The 8,064-nt window shown below is 32.0% G+C and overlaps 1 pseudogene; it reads right to left on the bottom strand.

Moving 5' to 3' along the window:
• Window positions 1–3,538: 3,538 nt before the first annotated feature.
• On the bottom strand, window positions 3,539–6,653 carry LOC107963363 (probable flavin-containing monooxygenase 1; annotated as a pseudogene).
• Between the last annotated feature and the right edge of the window lie 1,411 nt (window positions 6,654–8,064).

Below are 8,064 nucleotides of genomic sequence, written 5' to 3'. Positions count from 1 at the left end.
GCAAATTGGATATCATATGAGTAAACTAACAATTTGATTATTTTATGGAAATGTATATGAAAGTAACAGGATGCCAAAAGATTTTCGTACTTAGCTACATTATGTTTTCATTGCTTAAATGTTTATTTATTAGGATAATTTAAGTGAATTCTCATATGGACTTACTAAGCATTCGTAATGCTTGTCTTGTTTGCTTTTTGGTCTATGTATAGGTTATTTTGCGAAACGCGTAGGTCAGATCAACCCAGTGTTCACACTATCCAGTCTTTGATTCGATAGTCTTTTCTTTGTTCTAGACTCAGTTATGTGGCATGTATATAGCAGTGGATTTGTACTTAGGTTGTCTTGAATGATTATAAGTTTGGCCTAATGATGATATTGATTTTAGATGGTCTGGTAAGTTGTGCAAATATGTGTGTGTGTGTGTGTGTGTGTGTGTGTGTGTGTGTAAATTGGCATTGTGGTAAGCCATGTTTGAGACAAGTGAATGACTAAGTTATAATGTTCCATAAGTTGATATAACATGTTTGGATTAATAGGTTTGTTTAGCTTTGAATATGGTTTTGTAGTATAAGTTTTGGCATATGGAAATTGTATTAAAATGGTGTCAAATGGTAAGCTTATGTATATTAGGCTTGAATGGTATAAGTGTTCATCTTATGTGGAAATGGTTTTGATCTATATGAATTGCTTGATTGTGAAGTGATTATAAGATATATTTACAAGGTGAATGATAACATGGTAATTTATGAAACAAGCATATGAATGGTTAAATTAAGTGACATGGATATGTGAGTGGAAACCACGAAATATAAGGATATGATTAAGTACTAATTGTGGTAGATTGACAAATGATTTTGGTATTGATAATTTGGTATGAAATGTATATATATATGTCTTGCATTTCAAGGTATGCGTTTGAGAGTGAAGAATGCCAATGCTTGAATGTTATGGTGTATGGCTTGATGTATAATTGGTTAGTAGAGAAAAGAATGTGCATTGAATTTATGCATAATCCTCTTAGTATATATAATATTAGTATATATAATATGAATGTGATTGCAAATTAAGTAACATTTGAAGTAGATTAGTAAGTTGGTTTATCAAAATTGAATTGTTGTAAATTTGAAGGATTATGTATTACTTGATTAGCATGACATGCTTAAATGAAGGTTGATTAAATTAGGGGCCATTTGAGGCATATTGATATATTGTTTAAATGAGGTAAATTGGTATATATCTTATTTAGTTTATACAAGTTTTGAGTAGGTGTAATCGTGCAATTGAAAATAAAAATTATGATTGGCATGAAATAGGCACTAAATGACATATTTTGAGCTACACGGGCTAGTGACATAGCAGTGTGTCACATATGAGTTAGTGACACGACTATGTGCCACTGAAAGATATGGTGCATTAGAAGTACACGGTTCTTGTTTGTCACTTGGGTTGGCTACACGCTCGTGTGAGTACTGCAGTTTTAGCCATTTATACTTCCACACAACTTCTGAGAGTTACATGCCCATATGACCCCTGTTTTGCATGTTTGTCTTTGTCTTATGAAATTGTTGTAATTTGATCATTGTTTATTCTCAAGTCAAGTCTAGAGCTCACATAAGCTCATATAAGACTTGTGAAAAATTTTAAATTGTATCTCATGATTGAATTGATTAAAGTAATTGAATTTTGACCGTTGATTGTTTATAACTATTCTGTTGATTATTGCAGCATCCCATAAATCAATTCCGACAACGGGGACAGGTGAGGGGTGTTAGACCAAACTTTAATTAATTTTTATATTAACCTTATAAATATTAAATATTAATATTTACGAACTAGGACTACAGAAATGGGGTTTCAAAATTGCAGTTTTTGACACCACTGAAAAATTGGGATGTTAGAGGATCTTCTAGAAAAACACAATTGTTCTAAATACAAGTTATTCCAAATCATGATTGTTCTAAATATAACTATTTCTGAAATGCCATTATCTTAAACAAGAATTGTTTCGAACTTTAATTGCTCTCGAATAACTATACTGAATGACAATTGTTCTAACTAAAGTTCTATTATAAACATAACTATTCTCCAACAACAACTATTTTAGACAAGAGTTATTACTCCGAAAGAAATATTATAAATGAAATAATGATGCTACTTGTTTTAGTAGCTTGGTAATACAATTGTTTTGGAATACAATATTATTTATCTTAAAAAATAAAATGTTAATAACAAATTTTAATGCATTTGAAGACAAACTAATGCGGTAGCTGATGACATGATAAAGATGGCAACCATGGATGATCATGTTTTTATTTTTCCGCATACTCTCTCTGGAATACAAACTGAGCTTGAAAGGGACTTATTAGGTTCCCCTTTTATGGGTAATATGACAGGTTAATTTTGTTCTATACGGCCTCTTTCTTCATTAAAATAATTTTATTAAGTTAAAATATGGAAAACAGCAATGGTTCCAATTATGTTGTCCATCATGGGGGGTTAAAGTAAATTACTGGGAAGGTGGTCTGGCATGCACGTTTTGAGGAAAGAAGAAAACATCACGTCGTCATGAACCCAATTATATGAATATTATTACGAGTCTTGGCTCCAATGAAACCACTTGCTTTACTTTTCTTCTAATTATTATTATTTGCACCAACTATATATTATATTACTCTGCAAGTTCATTGTATTCAGTCAGAAATTTGGACAAACTCATCTTCAAATTTCTATTTTGTGAAAGACCAAATCAGTCAAGACGCCTCCCCCGTCAATTAAAACTCCAATCTAATTCATGAAAACGTTGTCCAATAAAATGTTCGCTCAAATTTTCTACGAGTACCTATACCACGTATAAAGTTACATATTTAGCTTTTATAATTTTTTTTCTTGACCCATCATAGCCATTAAATCTATTAGACTTATATATAAGTTGTGGATTTAGTACATGTCATCTAACTTAATTATTTTTAGTTTTCAATTTTTAATTTTAAAATTTTAATCTTAACTTAAATGAAACTAATAAATCTATTAATTAAAACGACATAATTGTGAATATTACATGGAAATAGCAAGCTACATAGCATTTTGCGCATGTGATATTATGTTTACTACATAATATTTTTGAAAGTGTGGCAACTATATTATCACATACGTAATACTATGTTAACTTTCTATTTTCACATAATACTCATAAAAAAGTCACATAATTAATTAACAAATTTAATAGTTACTATTTGAGTCAATACCATAATTTCAAATTTTGAAAATATAAAAATATAAAATTTATATTTAAGACTTATATGCAATAAAAAATTTAATAATAAAAAATAATTTAAAAAATTTAACTTACATGGTAACTAATATCATAATTTCACTTAGAATGTTTTTAAGTGTATTTTCTCATTAACCAAGATTGAAGTAATATGATGTGCAATACATGAATATATATACGCGAAAATTTGGTCTTACGTATACCAGAAAATGTAAATCAACCACGCATTTAAATCCTTTATTCTAAACTTTTTCATTATTAATCAGCAAATCATACATGAAGATGGATGAAAAACTATTTTATAGTCACTACAACAAGGCAAATTATCATATATCTATAGATATACTGCTTTATTCATTAGCTAATTAATCAAAATATTTCTTTTTAACTAGTCTTCTTCTCCATAATCTTGACTGCTGTAAGGAGCGAAAGCTTCCAACACCCAATTATTCTTCCTCCAACATTTCCATCCCATCTCTTCACAAATCTCATCACTGTGGTTAATACTGAATGTAGAAATGCAATGCCTCTTGTAGAACCGAGTCGTTTTCTTCATGATCTCGATTTCTTCGCTGGTTTGGTCTAGCATTTTCTCGATGCTAGGTAGCTTGAACAGTCCATCAGCCAGTCTCGACAGCCATTTGCACCTTAGCTCAGCCGTCTGCAGGTTCGAAACACTCTCGATGTACCCCACGAACGCCATGTTTGGGATCAATGGATGGATTGTGCCCCTATATAAGGGCATGATCCCCGACGAGTCGACTATTAAACTCGAGAAGGGTTGAGGCAGCAGGTCTTGGATCTTCTTTTTGCCTTCGAAACCGGTGGCGAGGAGCACCACGTCGGCTTCTAACATGGTGTTGTCTTCGAATTCGAGTCCCCCATTCCAAAACCACCATCTGGGTGTTTTTTTGAACATGATCTTTCCCTTGTCTGCCTCTCAGAAGAAATTTTCAGGCAGGATAGCCATTTGGCAAGATGCATAATCTTCCTCAAAGGGGTGGTCTGGTTTTAGTCCATACTTCACTAATGGAAGCTTCCACACCAGATAAGACTCTATGAACTTGGAGACTGCTTTTCTCTTCAGTAAAAAAAAAAGAAAAGAAAAGAAAAAGAAAGAAGTGAATCAACGTATTTTACATAAAAATAAAAAGAAGAGTAACTGTAGCAGTGATTAAGAGTAAATCAAAGTATTACCACAGGAGACAAAAGAGGGCAAAGCAAATTCCTGACCAGCCCCTGGTTTGGCCTTTGATGGAGAATCTGAGAAGACCTTGTTGAATAAAACAAGAAAAAGGGCAAACCCCAAATCCAGTAAGCTGGAACCGTCCAATGTAGTGTCCTTATCACCATTGTACAAGGTTGTCCATCTGCTCCTTTTTATTTTAACACAAAAGCAGGCGAACCAAAAAAGTCAAGATACAAGGTAACTAAGCTAGTTAGTCAAAATCACGTTGCACTTTCTAGAAAAATCAATCCCCAATGTCTAGCATGCATTTTATGACTATTTAGAGGGGCAAAACAACAATTTATTTTCTTTAAATTTAGAAAGGAAGTCACATGAAGTTAACCTTAATTAAGTGGCTAATTTAGGGGGAAAAAACACTTGTGTGGTTAGTAGTTAGTTGTTTCTATTACCTAGTTAAGTATGTCGGAAGCATGCAAGAAATGCAATATTTTATGTTGGATCAATGCTCTACTAGTCAATGCATTATATATTAGATATGGGTGGTTGAAAAAGTACACGTGAAAAATGTTTAACAGACAATTCGATGGAGCTTTATGATAAAAAGATAAATATATATTTGGTCATAGTTAATCTTATATGGATGTATATACCTTGGTTTGCCTGGGCACATTCAGTAGCTAAATCAATGGCAGATTTCTTATAGCCAACGACAGCGACTTTCTTGCCTTTCAACAACTCTCGGGCGACTTCTTTATCGAGCTTAGAATAATCGAGGGTGTGCATAACTTTACCACCATAAACTTCTTGGCCTTTATTGGGAGGGAAAACTGGCATTTTCGGTATATCCCCATATTTCCCTATGCATACCACCAGTAGTTCAAACCCATATCTCTGCATGCACCGTGCATCATCATATATTTTTCCCTCAGTTCCCATCATTCTTTAACAGTAATCACTAATAAATTGGTATCAAGCATTTAATATAAACATTCTGGGGGTCAACTGGGTCTTGGTCTAGCTTAGATTTTTTTGAAACCGTTCAGACTCTGATCAAATATAACATGTCAGAAATAATAAATTATTGGAAGTACAACTAGAAGATCACTTTTGTGTTTAATTAACCAAGGACATCCGTCATGCATTTGTGCTACTTGTTCATTTAATTAAGGTGTATCAATGAACCATTTTTTTTTGCTGATAATTAAAACAAATAATTTTTATTGATATTTAATTAAAATTAAATGAGGTTAATAATATTTGTTCTTAAAAATTCAATTATTATTAGTTGTAGAGTCATCTTATGGCTTATATGATTGTACATGTATAAATCAGATATACTATCACATATATCAAATAGGGTTGACCAAAAAGGAAAATACATATATCAAAAATAAATTTAATAAATAAAATGAAAAGATAGCAGCCTCAGGTCCCTATCAAAAACCATGCAAGATTTCTAATTGGAACTAACTAGCAACCCAAGTCAAGAATAAAGAAATACCAAAATAGAAAAACATAGGTGTAGGTCTTAACACAAATGGTAAGATTAAGGTTTAGGAATACTGATATCAAGATTTAATAAATTTATTATGGTATCTTATAAAAAAAAAATTGTAGGATAAAAAGTGGGTTCAAATTTAATTAGTGATATATAGGATATGATTTAAGGAACAACCTCTACAGTTTTTGATGGATGTGTTTCCACAGCGACTTCCCAGACAGGATGGCCACTCAAAAGAGGTCCAAACTCTCCAGGTCCAGCCGCCACATCCAAGTTAGTGGTTTCTCTGCCGTCGCCGCCGCCAATGTAGCGAATCTCAACCACCCTGGAATTGAACCTAACAAACTTCAACACATCAAAGTGTGTAGCATAAGCATGCAAGTAGTGGAGGATGTCAAGATAAGAAGGGAAAGTGGAGTTATCCCTTTGAGGCCAAGGGTAATCCGAGAACTCGAAATCGCATCGAGGAGTTTGGAGCTTAGTGGAAGCAAATGAGCAATGTTTCCAAACGCCACCAATTGAATCAGTGGCCTCGAGAACGATGGGATTATGATGGGAGAGCTGTTTAGCAGCAGCGATGCCGCTGATACCAGCCCCGATAATCCCAACCCTCGTTGATTTACGGTAGCTAATTTGCTCACAGGCCATGTTGGCAGAAAAATTAATATATGAATAATGCTACGAGCAAGAAAAATAAAGCAAAAAAAAAAAGTGACACGAGCTCCTAGCCAATGTATTGGTGTGCCCAAACTCAGAGACTAGCCCACTATTTATAAAGGAAAGAGGATTGAGTTATGGGATTTTCCTGGTAAGTTGTTAAGTTTATAATATATGCCAAACTTGTTAGGTTCAACAGTGTCCTATGTTTTCCTATCCTTAATTTCATTTTGTCAACGCCAACAATGTTAATTGTCAGGGTAACTATTGAACAATAATCTTAATTATAATTAAGATAATTATTTGATTTGCTGGCATATAGTATTTTAAATTCTTAGGGTATTGAATTTATATTTAAAAAAATATATAAAAATTTCTAAAATTTTGAAATTAATCCCATTAATAATGTTTTGAATTGCATGTATATTGCACTGGGTATCAATTCTAGTCGTCCTACTTGTCATCCATTATATTTCTTTGAAATTATTAGATTAATTTCTCAATTAATTACATATTTTTAATGGTCTATTTGTGAATATGAACGATGGACTGGGCATCAATTCTAATAGATTAGTTAGTAAAAGAGGTTTGAATTCTTGTGTTTCCATTGAGATATCTATATATATAAATATAAATGAGCATCAAATTAATTTAAACCATGTGTGGGTTGAAGTCAATGTATAAAAAAAGATTATACGAATTTTGATCTTAGAGACAATGGTCTAACATAAATTAATTAAAGGGCAAAATATGTTCTTATTAATTAGCCGGTTGACTTATTAAATAAATATGCAGCAATATTGTTCTTCCTCAACAATGTACCGATTGGAATTGACTTTGTACAGGTAAACTCAAGTTCCTTATTTATCATATTCATATCCTTCTTTCTATCCAAAGTTTTTATTTAAAAAAAAACACAACAGTGGAATTATACTATATTAAGCTCAGCAAAAACACCATTTATTCTATTGAAGTAAAGGATTGCTAGCATCTTCTTAAGATAATCATCAAACACCTACAAGTTCTCTTTTTCATTCAAGATCATTTTAACTATATGGTCAGTAGTTTAGTTCTTTTCCTTTGAGACGTATTTTAAATATTAATACTTGACACATATTAAAAGTTGTTGGATATGCTTGCTCAAAGCAGAACCTGATGCTATCGATAGAGTATCTTAAATAACTTTGACTACCTCCAAATAATTACTTTGAATCGTCACCCTTTAGTACCTGTGCCTTGAAAAAGAACCATAATTAAATATATATTGCATTAATTATATGCGATTATTTTTAATTTATTAAACAATATATTTTTATTTCATGTAATAAAAATATATTAACTGTCTAAATAATTAAACTTTAAACCATAATTAAAGATTTAATAAAAATAATAATGGAAGTCGAACTCTTTTGGATTCTTTTAGCAAGTACGATTTGATTGAAA

This window comes from Gossypium hirsutum, chromosome A06 (genome assembly GCF_007990345.1).
Source record: "Gossypium hirsutum isolate 1008001.06 chromosome A06, Gossypium_hirsutum_v2.1, whole genome shotgun sequence".
In the NCBI taxonomy this organism is placed as follows: Eukaryota; Viridiplantae; Streptophyta; class Magnoliopsida; order Malvales; family Malvaceae; genus Gossypium; species Gossypium hirsutum.
The sequence above is the reverse complement of the archived record's forward strand: the minus strand, read 5'-3'. Positions and strand labels throughout refer to the sequence as shown.